The sequence below is a fragment of the Periplaneta americana genome, chromosome 3, assembly GCF_040183065.1.
Source record: "Periplaneta americana isolate PAMFEO1 chromosome 3, P.americana_PAMFEO1_priV1, whole genome shotgun sequence".
NCBI classification, from domain to species: domain Eukaryota; kingdom Metazoa; phylum Arthropoda; class Insecta; order Blattodea; family Blattidae; genus Periplaneta; species Periplaneta americana.
In genome coordinates this window covers 166,355,729-166,371,182 of record NC_091119.1, presented here as the reverse complement: position 1 = coordinate 166,371,182, position 15,454 = coordinate 166,355,729, and the positions used below count along the sequence as shown (strand labels likewise).

General features: G+C 35.6%; 1 protein-coding gene across 4 annotated transcripts in view; it reads left to right on the top strand.

The window, feature by feature from the left end:
• The window catches only part of Nckx30C (solute carrier family 24 member Nckx30C), a 1,001,248-nt gene that overhangs the window by 97,961 nt on the left and 887,833 nt on the right, over positions 1-15,454 (top strand). The gene's annotated exons all lie outside the window — the stretch shown is intronic.

Here is a 15,454-nt window from a genome sequence, read left to right as displayed (position 1 = left end):
GTGCTGTTACTAATATTATCACCACCGCTACTACTACTACTACTACTACTACTACTGCTGCTGCTGCTGCTGCTGCTGCTACTACTACTACTACTACTACTACTGTTACTACTATTACCACCGCTACTACTGCTACTATACTCCAAATTTTACTGCTACTACTGCTGGTGCTGTTACTAATATTATCACCACCGCTACTACTACTACTACTACTGCTGCTGCTGCTGCTGCTGCTACTACTACTACTACTACTACTACTACTACTACTACTACTGCTGTTACTACTATTACCACCGCTACTACTGCTACTATACTCCAAATTTTACTGCTACTACTGCTGGTGCTGTTACTAATATTATCACCACCGCTACTACTACTACTGCTGCTGCTGCTGCTGCTACTACTACTACTACTACTACTACTACTACTACTACTACTACTGCTACTGCTACTACTACTACTACTATTGCTACTGCTACTACTGCTGCTGTTACTACTATTACCACCGCTACTACTGCTACTATACTCCAAATTCTACTGCTACTACTAATATTACCACCACCGCTACAACTTCTACTACTACTACTACTACTACTACTACTGCTACTGCTACTACTACTACTACTACTACTACTACTACTACTGCTACTACTACTGCTACTACTACTACTACTACTACTACTACTGCTACTACTACTACTACTACTACTACTACTACTACTACTACTACTAAATTCACATACAGAATAGAAGGCGTGAGACAATAGGTACTTCTTTAATTTGGCCTAAATAATCTTATGTTTTGAGTTTGATTTTTTGTACCCATAGGGAGGTTATTAAAAATTTTTACTGTCAGATAGCACGATAGACTTACGTGTGAAGTATGAAAGTCATTTTTTGACGAGCATATAGCACGATAAACTTACCGATGGAGAATGAAAGTCATTTTTTGAGGAGTATTTATACTATGAACTGTTGAATTAGTTACAAAGTTTTCACGATTGCATACGAGGAAGTTTATTAATGAAAAATATACTGACAAACCATGGGCAATATTTGTAGTTTTTTGAAAATGGCCCTACACGATTCCCTAGGTCTGGCACCTACTATTATTCTATTTACTCTTTTTTGTAGTAGGAATATACTGTTATAACTCGACCGAGGCGAGTGGAGCCGTGGGCGTAATCTGAACTATAGCAATGACGCTATACGAACGAAGGAGCAGTACAAGTGGCGCTCCAGGCTGTAGGACTCCACTGGCCTCGGTCGAATAATACCAATCTGTAGAATTCCCCGAGAATATTATTCCAAAACTCATTACCGAAGGGGAAGTATGCAAAGTATATTGTTTTTAAGGTACTGGTATTTACTCTATCCCTTGCACAAATCTAATAGCAAAACATGTTGAATTTAGTTTGGGGGTAATTTCTTTAATATGACTTTTCCAAGTTAACATATTATCGATTTATGAGGCAAGAAATTTGGTTGTTATTGTTTCTATTAGGGACCGGATGTTAATTATTGCTCTTGAAATTTGCGATGTTCAATTTGGGCAGGATTTAAATTGGATTATGTAATTTTGTTATAATTTCATACTAATTTATTGGCTGAGAAAGAATCACACATTTCGAGGAGAATTGCCTCTGTTGAAGATTGGAATGTGTTGGAGTTATTGGCTGTAATTACTATAATTTTGTCATCTGCAAGTAATATGGGATACCTACATCTTTTATTAGGGGCTGAAGGTCTAGACCAGTCAGCTACTGCAGGACAATGCGTAATTTACTTTGACTTTCGTTGAATATTCATATACCTAGGCCTTAAAATGTGTTTGGTGCAGCTAGTATTTCTAACCAAGTATAGGAACTTTGCAGTAAATAACGACCGCCGACGATACTTCGTTTAATTGGGTTATTAAACCTGAGATCAAGAGTGATAGCAACTTCTACGCACTGTTCATAAATCACCTACCAGATGCACACGACTATGTATAGAGTCTTTATGTGGGCTTACTGCATCCTAGGGGAAATTTAGTAATGCAGAAATTAACCTATCAAGTTTTGTTGTTTCTATTACAGTCGTATTCCATATTAATTTATTACAATCATTCAGGGTCATTCAGTTGCTCTTAGCCAATTGTGGAGACCTAATAAATGGACCTCCTCTTCCACGCTGTCTTCTTATTATTCTTCTACATTGTCTTCATCACATGATTAATGAAATAATAATAATAATAATAATAATAATAATAATAATAATAATAATAATAATAATACAACTTACAAATGGCTTTTAAGGAACCCGCAGGTTCATTGCCGCCCTCACATAAGCCCACCATAGGTCCTTATCCTGTGCAATAATAATAATAATAATAATAATAATAATAATAATAATAAAATAAAACTTACTTACAAATGGCTTTTAAAGAACCCGCAGGTTCATTGCCGCCCTCACATAAGCCCGCCATAGGTCCTTATCCTGTGCAATAATAATAATAATAATAATAATAATAATAATAATAATAATAATAAAATAAAACTTACTTACAAATGGCTTTTAAGGAACCCGCAGGTTCATTGCCGCCCTCACATAAGCCCGCCATAGGTCCTTATCCTGTGCAATAATAATAATAATAATAATAATAATAATAATAGGCCTAATAATAATAATAATAATAATAATAATAATAATAATAAAATAAAACTTACAAATGGCTTTTAAGGAACCCGCAGGTTCATTGCCGCCCTCACATAAGCCCGCCATAGGTCCTTATCCTGTGCAATAATAATAATAATAATAATAATAATAATAATAATAATAATAATAATAATAATAATAATAGTAATAAAATAAAACTTACTTACAAATGGCTTTTAAGGAAGCCGCAGGTTCATTGCCGCCCTCACATAAGCCCGCCATAGGTCCTTATCCTGTGCAATAATAATAATAATAATAATAATAATAATAATAATAATAATAATAATAATAAAATAAAACTTACAAATGGCTTTTAAGGAACCCGCAGGTTGATTGCCGCCCTCACATAAGCCCGCCATAGGTCCTTATCCTGTGCAATAATAATAATAATAATAATAATAATAATAATAATAATAATAATAATAATAATAAAATAAAACTTACTTACAAATGGCTTTTAAGGAACCCGCAGGTTCATTGCCGCCCTCACATAAGCCCGCCATAGGTTCTTATCCTGTGCAATAATAATAATAATAATAATAATAATAATAATAATAATAATAATAAAATAAAACTTACTTACAAATGGCTTTTAAGGAACCCGCAGGTTCATTACCGCCCTCACATAAGGCCGCCATCGGTAATTTATCCTGAGTGAGATTAATCCAGTCTCTATCATCATATCCCACCTCCCTCAAATCCATTTTAATATTATCTTCCCATCTACGTCTCGGCCTCCCTAAAGGTCTTTTTCCCTCCTGCCTCCCAACTAACACTCTATATGCATTTCTGGATTCGCCCATACGTGCTACATGCCCTGCCCATCTCAAACATCTGGATTTAATGTTCCTAATTATGTCAGGTGGAGAATACAATGCGTGCAGTTCTGTGTTGTGTAACTTTCTCCATTCTCCTGTAACTTCATCTCTCTTAGCCCCAAATATTTTCCTAAGAACCTTATTGTGAAACACCCTTAATCTCTGTTCCTCTCTCAAAGTGAGAGTCCAAGTTTCACAACCATACATAACAACCGGTAATATAACTGTTTTATAAATTCTAACTTTCAGATTTTTGAGAGCAGACTAGATGACAAAAGCTTCTCAACCGAATAATAACGGCATTTCCTATATTTATTCTGCGTCTAATTTAGTAGTAGTAGTAGTAGTAATAATAATAATAATAATAATAATAATAATAATAATAATAATAATAATAATAATAATAATAGTAGTAGTAATGCTTATAAATGTCTTTTAGAGAAGCCGGAGGTTCATTGCCGCCCTCACATAAACCCGCCATTAGTCCCTCTGCTGAGCAAGAAATTTGTAGGAGGAGTAATGAATTTTTAAAATGCAATTTAAATTTACAAAACTCCTAATAATGCATATAATTTTGGACAAAATGAGGTAAAAATTTGTGCAAAAGCATATTTACTGTATATGCAGCATGATATGTTTACAAATTTTCAAATATTTATTTATTTACTTATTTATTTGCCGGTGTGTGCTACGTTCATAATTCGTATATATTTTGTACTGTGTGTAGCAATAAATACATACTAAGTATAAAAAAAAATGGAAAAAAAATCAAACATCACTTCAGTGTATTTAACTTTTCAGTGTCTTAATATGTGGTGGTGGCCACCGGCGTAGCTCAGTCGACAGAGGCGATTGTCTTCTGATCCGGATCTGCGCTCTGGCGTGGGTTCGATTCCCGCTTGGGTTGATTACCTGGTTGGATTTTTTCCGAGGTTTTCTCAAATCGTGAGCCAAATGTCAGGTAATCTATGGCGAATCCTCGGTCTTGTCTCGCCAAATACCATCTCGTAATCATCAATTCCATCCACTCTAAATAAACCAGTAGTTGATACAGCGTCGTTAAATAACCAAGAAAAGAATCTGGTGGAGTGAAGGATGATGATGACGATGATGATGATGATAATAATAATAATAATAATAATAATAACGATAATAATAATAATAATAATAATAATAATTTATTTTAAGAATTGAAATATTTCCTTCCATCCTCATTTTTTTGAGAATAATATAATAGACAATCACATGTAACTAACTCTATTCGTGTATATCAGCATGGAAAGTCGGTACAGAGTAAAAACAAAATGAAATTCATGAATTCAGTTCTGATTTGAAGAAGGTAAATTTCTTCATCCCTCCTGAAAATCTAATTCTGATTCGCTGGATATATGGCTAAGAACTCTATGGCCACAGCTGTTAAAGTTCATATCAAACATATGTCTATATAACCCATTGCGTTGTGAAACGTATTGTTTATTCTATTGATGACGTGGATTGGAGATGAATCTGAAAACACGAAACGATTCTTTTTCATATCTCGTTTCCGACGACACGTGCTTCAATTTAGCATAGCAACACGTCAGACTAAATTAACAAGCAATACATCACCCCAGTGTCAGCGATATTTGTATAAATAGAACCAAATAAAGCGCGCAATATCATACTCTGTATCTCTGAAACCATAGCTTGCACAAAAAGGTGCTAAACATTGTAGTTGTATGGAATTCGTGTTCACTGTTGTTCTGCGGAAAGTGACCGCAACAAAAACATGATATTGATTATCCATTTGCTTAATACTATAACAGAGCCTGAATAGAATGTGGGACGTTTGTTTGTTTATTTGTTACCTCGTTCAGCGATCTTCAATCTGTTTTGATATATAGACAAAACCGGACCACGGTTCAACCTCAACCTCAACCTCAACCTCATCCTAAGGGATCTTTGTTCGTTAACCAGTAACTCTTCTTATAACTAAAGACTGTTTTCTTAGTCCAACAACATTAGAAATGGTATAAATGTGCACGGGTTATACATTACGTCAAGTGTCCTTCAGTAGATACCCTATTCACAACACAAGTAACACGCAATACAGAATCACTCTAAAATAGGTTTCTTACTCCTAAACAAGTACAGTACGCTTTAGTCTAACAATGTTCATGATATTATGCACTACTGCGGTCAAAGGCATCCTGCCTAGGACTCGCGTTACGGAATGCGCTCTGGTTCGAGTCCTCATGAGGGAATAAATTTTCTGATGAAATTTCGGCCAGTGTATGGGACCGGTGCCCACCCAGCATCGTGATGCACTTGGGAAGCTACGATAGGTAGCGAAAATCCGGTTTCGCAAGCCAGCTATAACGGCTGGGGGGATCATCGTGCTAACCACATGATACCGCCATTCTGGTTGGATGATCATCTACCTCTGCTTCGGCATGTGGACGTGAGGCCAGCAGCCGGCTGGTGGTGCAAAGGGCTGTAGCGCCATGGATTTAAGTTGAAATAAAGATACCTAAAACAAGTATGAAAGTACAAGATTTAGTAGAGGAATTTGCACAGTGAAGTTTGAATTTTGAAAAAAAAAAATAAATAAATAAATAAATATTTTTTAAATCTTAAAAAATTATTTTTTCGTATAGCAGAAGGATAGTGTTTTACACATATCAATTTTCATTATTGTATAAGATACAGTAATGGAGGAAAAAAATGTTGAATATTTCCAAAAAATTTACTGCTGTAAGCTGTGCCTAACCCCTTAATACTGATAAGAATAATTATTAGTAAAAAATATAAATACTAGAGCATTCGATAAGTAATGCTGTAAATCAGTGCTGCTAGCGGTGACCACTGAAATCTTGTACTACGTAATAGAGCAGCGATTCTTTCTTAAATGTACAATATTGAAAGTCTCGAATTAGCCATATTTTGTAAATACAGTAGCAGTTTCTGATTTGTGGTGAACAATACAGCCCTGAAGGTATGAACAAAAGTGCTTCATAAAAAATCCAAGTTGCAAGAGAAAAACATATGACTTTGTGCTTTAGGGCATTACAAGAAGGCAGTCGGAGAGAAGTCCTACCATACCGAACTATTTATTGCAAATTGGTTGGAAGCGAGACATTCGCTTTCAATAAAGAGTTGACATCCGAAGAGCTTTATATTGATCAGTGAGAGAGATATTTGGAAATTCTGTCGCAGATGGAGTCCGCCGTTTTTGAAGAATTTGGCAACGTATTGTTGACATGTCAGGAGATTATATTTGAAGTATGTAATGTCAAATGTAACCTAAATACATTTAGTGTGAAACAGTAACTGTTATTGTCTAGTCAACTCTCCGAATACAGATCTGAACCTCACAAGTGATACCAATAAGGCACCACTTATGAGGCAACTAGGCCAGGAGATAATGGGGTAGTGTGGTCAGTTCCTTTCCCCCTCCATTGCATACTTCGCCGATTAGCTACATATTACACTAGTCAGACTTCAGATGCATGCAAACAATTGTTCTTCTCTGACACATATCGTCAAGTGAGATGTACTGCCTGATAATAGATATAGACTATATATCAGCCATAACCTCAATCAGAGGCAAAACAGTAACTATGTTGCCTTTACTTTTCGAATGCCCTAGTAATTTCTTCAATGTTCAAATATTGATAAAAAAATACTGCTTTACGTATAATTCTCTAACAAGTAGAAAATTTCTTTTTTAAGATAATTAAATTTAAGGTTTTGGTTACACATAACTCAAATTATATAAAAATATACAGGAAGATCATTTTATTTTCACTAACATTTGTAATATTAACCTGGCTATACCTTTGCATTAACGGTTGATAATCAGAAACACCGTTTGCTACTCCTTTCCACGACTAGAGTTCGATGATAGACTACTGGCGTAAAATAAAAACAAATCACTTTACTAGATAGGCCTATAAGAGGGAAGAAAAGTAGTTCATCCATTTACGTAAAGTAGGAAATATCACGATTTTTAGTTCGATAACTTTCTTTAGGCTTTTCTTTAACCAAAATACAGTACTGTATTAACAATAAGTGTTTTTACTCAGAACTGACGTATTCATTATGCAGCGTACATTATACTATCTACAGCACATTATCATACAATATAGAAAATGAAGTTGAATTGAAAAATAATCATAATATGGATATTTAAACACTATTTTGAAAATGGTGGCCGTTCATTTCGATACACACTTCAGTTCTTTTTTTGCATATTATCGCACTATAGACTATTATACCTAATTCCAATTACCGGTTTCGTTCTTCGTACTAGTAACTGATGTTGAAATAATTCAGTACCTAATCTATAAAAGAGTACCTTACGTACTGTAAATTCAATCTTCTCTTTTGCACGATCCGAAAAGATAAAATTACTCAGACATGCTATCTAATGTCCGTCCAAATGGTTTTGACTCAGGATCGTAGAAAGGGGGGAAATCACATGACAATTAATTAAAGAGGCCCTTTTATTTAAGTTATTTTAAACAGTTGTATATTATTACGTAGACGTCCAATTCTTAACAGAAATTAATGTTTTCAGAAAATAGCTAAGACAGCCCAGCCACTAGTCTTTACAAAGCAGAAACGGGTGGGGGAAACAGGGATGCGACGTAGGCAAACGGGCAACAGTACCTGTGCGAAAATATGATTCAGTATTGAAAGCTCTTTCGTTACTACGAAACGCGAACATATTTCTGAAACGTACTATACTCATTAGCTCAGTACTGTTTGTGTTTACTACGATCGTAAGGCGACTTTGTATACGCTTGGTTCTGTGTGGAGAACGGTTGGAAGTTTACTAGTAGAGGGGGTGGGAGTGAAGTACATTCAAAAACTCAGGTACAGTAAAAATTGAAGTAAAAATAAAATGATGTCCCTGTACTTATAAATTAAGATATTGAGATACAATTTTCACGGCAATACTCCTCATGGAACCGTACATTTTTTTAGCGCGAAAATAACAAACTCATAAAACTTGTTCAAATTGGAATATTTTCAGCAGCTCATCGCCTTATATAACAGATTAATAGAAAATGGCTTCAGTAAAGTTTTACTATCCTTGTTGACAGTTACGGTGAGGATGTTTAACATACAAAAGTTGTGGACAATTACTGGGAGTAACGCTCTACCAACTGAGCTACCCGGGAACTCTACCAGACACCGATCCAATTTTTCCCTCTATATCCACAGACCCAAAGTGGGCTGACAACCGTCAAGCAACCAACAATGATTGCACACTAACTCTGTGCGACTTAAATTGTGGTTTTCTGTTAACGAACAGTAACGTGTATTGTGAAAATCAAGTTTTCAGGTATAACTCCCTGTAAAGTTGATTTGCAGTTACTGGGAGTGTCTGACGAAGTGCGAAATATTTCACTATGGTTTAGTCAATATGAAACATCTCCCCTCTGAAAGATTTTAAACGAGTTTTACTTGCAATTATGGTAAATGCACTTTACAATAGAGCCGTGTTCCACAGTACCTTCCATCCCTGTTGTGTGTTTATTATTTTAAGTTGTATATAAAGATCATTACACCTCTGATGCCGTAGATTACAACACCACGCCGAGTTGTAGCAAATGGCCACATTACACGCCACCTCTTTCCGTGTTGTTGAAAGGAAACGGACCACAAGAACATTGATAGTTTACAGTTAAGAGGAATGTTGTTGAAGCGTGTGTTCTGGACCGGTGTGTAAACATCTCCACTAAATGTTTATTTTTGATATTTTTTGTTATTAAGATTTACACTGGTGGCCATAATTCTGGAAACTTTTTGTTTTTGTACTGAATTATTATAGATTCATAGATTTATACAATTGAAAATGTTACTCGTGACTGATTCGTTAATTATGGGGTTATAATAAAGGTATTATATTAAATCCTGACTATTTTAACAATAAATAATCATTTCTATGTGGGAAATTATGTTCTTGTCGTTTAGAAGAGTTTCTTTGATCTTTCAATGCTAATCGACAAATCTGCCTCACATCTCTTGGACCTAGTTTAGGTTTTCTACCAGTCCTAAGTGTTCCATTACAAGATTTTGTGGATTTGTACTTCTGCCATACCTTCTGGCTGCCAGACACTGTAGCACCATTACCAAGTTTTCTTCCAATTTCCTTGAATGTGTAGCCTTCTTCTCGAAGCGTGACTGCCCTAGAAGGTGTCCAGTCCTTTCGTGGATCCATTGTGATAAAATGATCAATAAAATTTGTTGTAAAGCAATCAGATGTTAACCTAACGAAATCTTAAGTCAGACTAATGATAGAAACACACTAATAATGTTCACATTTTATGCTAACAGTGCTCAACAATGCTTCTACCGATCAACAATAATCTTAAAATAAAAAATGGGCCAGTTTTTATTACAGTAAATAATGAGAAATTATAATGAAATCTGAAATTAATATTTAGATCTTAAACGACAAGAACATAATTTCCCACATAGTAATGATTATTTATTGTTAAAATATTCAGGATTTAATATAATACCTTTATTATAACCCCATAATTAACGAAACAGTCATGAGTAACATTTTCAATTGTATAAATCTGTGAATCAATGCAGATGTTATAATAATTCAGTACAAAAACAAAAAGTTTCCAGAATTATGGCCACCAGTGTACTTGGAAACGTTTCAGATATTTTGTTTCATTAGATATATGCTAAATCAGTGGTTTCTAAAATGCGAGTCGCTTAAAGATTTCAGAGGTTCGCGAGATTTACAAAATAAAACAAAAGATTCCTTTTTAACACACAATATTGCTGTATTTAGAAATATAACGTTAAACATCATCATCATCATCATCATCATCATCATCATCCAATTCAAGCACTAGACCTATGGTCCGTCACAGGAATCTGTGGAGTAACTTCGCTCATAGGTTGGCGAAATCTATCTGTACCGGAATGTATTGCGGGCAGCATCAGTTCGAGTCCGCTAAGGAGAAAGATGCTCGTGGTAGAAGGTAGAGTACAGTTCAGATAGAAACTATCCCCTCTTGCAAGCGATTATTAAATTCGTTCAAGCAGTGCCTCCCACCAGAACAGTCACTGGCTCTAGCCTTCCCACATACCACTTGCGCAGCGATCTTTTTGTTTTAAATTATGTTTTATTTAACGATGCCCGTAACTGCAGAGATTATATTAGCGTTGCCGGAATTTTGTCCCGCAGGAGTTGTTTTACATGATAGTAAATTTACTCACATGAGCCTGTCGCATTTAAACACACTTAAATGTCATAGACCTCGGCCGGGATCGAACCCACAACCTCGATTATAGAAGGCCAGCGCTATACCGAGGCCGACCGCGCAGAGGTCTTGTTTCGTCTTTCTACTCCACAGATCCCTGGAACGGACCTAGTGGTCTGTTGCGGTCTCAATGGTCTCATGCCATCTTTTTAATGGTCTTCCAGCAGATCTTTGTCCAGAAGGGCGGTAATGTACCACTGTCTTCGGCCATCTTTCTGTTGGCATTCTCTCGACATGTTGTTTCCAATTAATTCTATAGTTCTGAAGAAAATTTAATATAGGTTGGATATTAAATTCTTCCAAAATTTCTGTATTTCATTTTCTATCCCAAAATGTGTCAGAGTCCAGGCTGCTGATCCATAGACTAAATAAGGTCGTGCTAAAATATTGTACAGGAACATAATTTTATTTTTACTTCAATTTTTATTGTACCTGAGGTTTTGAATGTACTTCACTCCCACCCCCTCTACTAGTAAATTTCCAATCGTCCTCCACATAAAACCAAGGTAGCGTATGCAGTCAAAGCTGCCTTGCGATCATAGTAAACACTACTGAGATAGTGAGTGTAATACGTTCCAGAAATATGTTCGCGTTTTCCATGACGAAAGAGCTTTCAATATTGAACCATATTTTCGCACAAGTACTGTCGTCCGTTTGCCTACATCGCATCCCGGTTTCCCCTTCCCGCTTCTGCTCGCCCCTCTGTAAAGGCTAGTGGCTGGGCTGTCTTAGCTCTGAAAACATTAATTTCTGTTAGGAATTATACGTCTACGTAATATTATACAACTGTTTAAAATAACGTAAATAAAAGGGCCTCGTTAAATAATTAACTATCATGTGATTTCCACCCTTTCTACGACTCTGCGACAAAACCACTTGGACGGTAGTAGATAGCATATCTGAGTAATTTTATCTTTTCGGATCGGGCAGAAATGAAGATTGAATTTACAGTGCGTAAGGTCTCTTGTATAGAGTAGGTACAGAATTATTTCAACATGAGTTACTAGTACGAAGAATGAAACTGGTAATTGCAATTAGGTACAATAGTCTATACTGCGATAATATGCACAAAAGAAGTGAAGCCTGTATCGAAATGAACGGCCACCATTTTCGGAAATGTGTTTAGATATCCATATGATGATGATGATGATGATGATGATGATGATTATTTTTTTTTTCAATTTAACTTCATTCTCTATATAGTACGGTAATGTGCTGTAGACAGTATAATATACACTGCATAATGAATACGTCCGAATGGATAGCTCAGTTCGTGAATAAAAACACTCATTGTTAATACAGTACTGTATTTTGATTAACCAAAAGCCTAATGAAAATTATCAAACTCAAAATCGCGATATTTCCAAGTTTACGTAAATGGATGAACTACTTTTCTTCCCTCCTATATCTAGTAAAGTGATTTGTTTGTATTTTAAGCCAGTATCATCGAACTCCATTCGTGGAATGGGGTAGCAAACGGTTTTCCGGTTCTCAATCGTTAATCCAAAGGTATAGCCAGGTTAATATTAGAAATGTTAGTAAAAATAAAATGATGTTGCTGTACATATTTAATCTTGTATTTTTCTGTACTAAATTAGGTTTGAAAACTGAATTGATAATGCCGATAACTTTTACAAAATTAGCTATTTTATTATTGCTATCCTTTTCTTTTTCATCTGAAATACGGTATCCTGAAAAGTTAAATGTGTTCACTTGTTCTAGAATTCTGTTTCCAATACAGATTTTACTTCTTATTGGATATTTACCTTTAAAAGCCATAACGTTTGACTTTTCTACAGAAATTGTCATATTATAGTCTTTTGAAACTGTATTTAAGGAATATAATGAGTTTTGAAATCGCCATTTACACATTTGGACTTCATCTAGATTATAAAAAGAGGCGAGAGAGGACATTCCTGTCGTACATCTGCGTTAATAGTTTTAAAATATGTTAGTTGATTATTTACTCTAGCGGTAATTGTTGTGTCATTGTACATACCTATTATAAATAGACTGTAATATTTGATTTCGGTTCTCGTTTTCTTTTAATATAATTAATAGTTTTTCTCTGTTTAATTTGTCAGAAACTTAAAAAAATTAAAATAAAAAAGCTTTGAGTAATGTAATGTGATAAATGTGCTTGCTTTTGAGAAAATATCTCTCAAATCTGAACTCTGTATTCGATAGACATACACAAATCGATATCATTTTCAATTTGTAGGAAATTTCTCGCTTTTGTTTTCATGAAATCATGGACTAGAAACTTATTTCGAATAAATACGAGCTTGCAAAGTTGATGTCAAAAACTTAAAAACTTGTTTTGGAAGCTGGAGGCATTCTTGAATTCTTTCGATCCAAAACTGTTGTACTCTATACGAAAAGAAGTATGATTTGAACGTTCCATCAGTAGGTACATATTTTAAAGAGTCTTTCCTTATTATAGTTTAGAATTTCAAGCTAGTTGAACGCAACTGTCTAAAAGCGAATTCAGTATTCATGTGTGACTGTAGTGATTGTTTTCAGTTTCTTCCGAGAAATACTAAAAAAGGCCTCGCTTAAAATAATGCAAACTTAATTGAAGACGTGATCCCAAAATGCGTTCAGTCCATTTTTATGAAAGAACTGGGCTAGTCTCCATTTATAGTGGGGTTTTATTATGTCTCGTCAGTACAAGTCCTCTAGGGTAACATAATATCCAGGTCCTCTAGGGTAACATAATATCCGATATACACTAGAGGAAGAGAGCGTTATAAAATGTGCTCACTATGACCATCGTTCATAAAAAGATAGGCCTCAGCACGTTTTTTCATTGACAATCGTCGACTTTCTAATATCCCTGGCGTGTCTCAAATGCGTTTGATAAGTTCGTTAAAATTATCAACAGGACTGGAATACACAAAATATTTCAAATATTCTCAAACAAAAAAATTCAGAGAAAATTAAAGTCGGGAGACCTGGGGGGCCATGTTGTTGGTAAACCACGGGCGATAAACCTGTTGTGAAAGCTTGTGTATAATAACTCGAATATGAAGCATAAACAACGTTGTAACAGTTGAAAATTTACGAGACGTATTCATTTGATGACCATAGTGATGATTAAAATTCGGATAAAGTAGCTGTATCAGGATAGGTTGTATAACTTTATAGGATAGGAACTTGACTTGCCTCTTCCACTAGCCAAAACTCTACTTGCTGGGAAGAACGCTCTCAATCTCCTAGCTAAAACATTAGTGAACTTACTTTTTTTTTTTAGACCGGCCAGAGGCCGTTTACCAAGTTTCCTTTGTTTTACTTATACTAATACAAACACAATACCCATGCCCGAGGCGGGACTCGAACCCACAACCCTTCGGCCCAAGCGATAGAGACATGCCGTGCCCCTACCGCTTGAGCCATCCGGGCCGGCATACTGGGAGACACGCGACAACTAGTTAATGTTTGTAAACAAAACCCACGGACCAAAGATACCTATCCTGATGCAGCTACTTTATCCGAACCATAGTGATGACATATCTCGGAAACGGTTGTTTTCCCGAACTAGGTTCATTTTTTACTTTTTGCCCTGTTTCATTGTCCTCTAGTCACTCCTGCAGTCGGTATATAAGGGATACAATTAAAACAGGGTTTCTGGTTTCTTATAATGTAAAGAGTTTAAATCAATGTCATTTTATTATGTTGGAGCTTTGCATTTCATTGTTCAGAAATGAATGAGTAATGTAATATAGCATTATGATATTCAGGCTGAATTTTCTATTAATACAGAGTTCAAACGAGATTTTATACAGGGTGATTCAGTGATTATTTTACAAACTCTTAGGGATGATAGAGGAAACAGTTATGAAGGACTTTCATAAAGGAACTTATGTCCGGAAACATATCATTTCTTAGTTACAAGCCTAAATATGTTAGTCAGTGCAACCAGCTTGAATAGAACTCAAGGCCATCTTTTTTAAGTTTGGTTGCAGACGTCCTGCTTCTGAAAACGTTGGTGATTTCTCATAAACATGGTATAACCTAGTTGCCATCGTAAATTATATTTTGACTGATTAAACCTTGCAACTTTCCTTCCATTACCTTTCGTTCTTCCACAAATGAAATGCTTATCAGAAAGTTGAGAGGAAAGTTACAAGATTTAATCAGTCAAAGTATAATTTACAATGCCAACTAACTTATACTATACTTATGAGAAATCACCAACGTTTGGAGGAACGATCATCTGCAACAAAGTCGGCCTCGTTAGCGTAGTCGGTATAGCGCTGGCCTTCTGTGCTCGAGGTTGCGGGTTCGATCCCGACCCAGGTCGATGACATTTAAGGTGCTTAAATGCGACAGGCTCATGTCAGTAGATTTACTGGCATGTAAAAGAACTCCTGCGGGACAAAATTCCGGCACACCGGCGACGCTGATATAACCTCTGCAGTTGCGAGCGTCGTTAAATAAACCATAATCTTTTTCTGCAACAAAACTTCATAAGGATGGCCTTGAGTTCGATTCTAGCTGGTTACACTGACTAACACATCTATGTTTGTAACTACCAAACGGAACGTTTCCGGACATAGGTTCTTATTTGAAAGTTGTTCATAATTGTTTCCTCTATCATCCCTAAGAGTTTGTAACATAGTCACTGAATCACCCTGTATAATGACCAACATTTTATATAAAGCAACA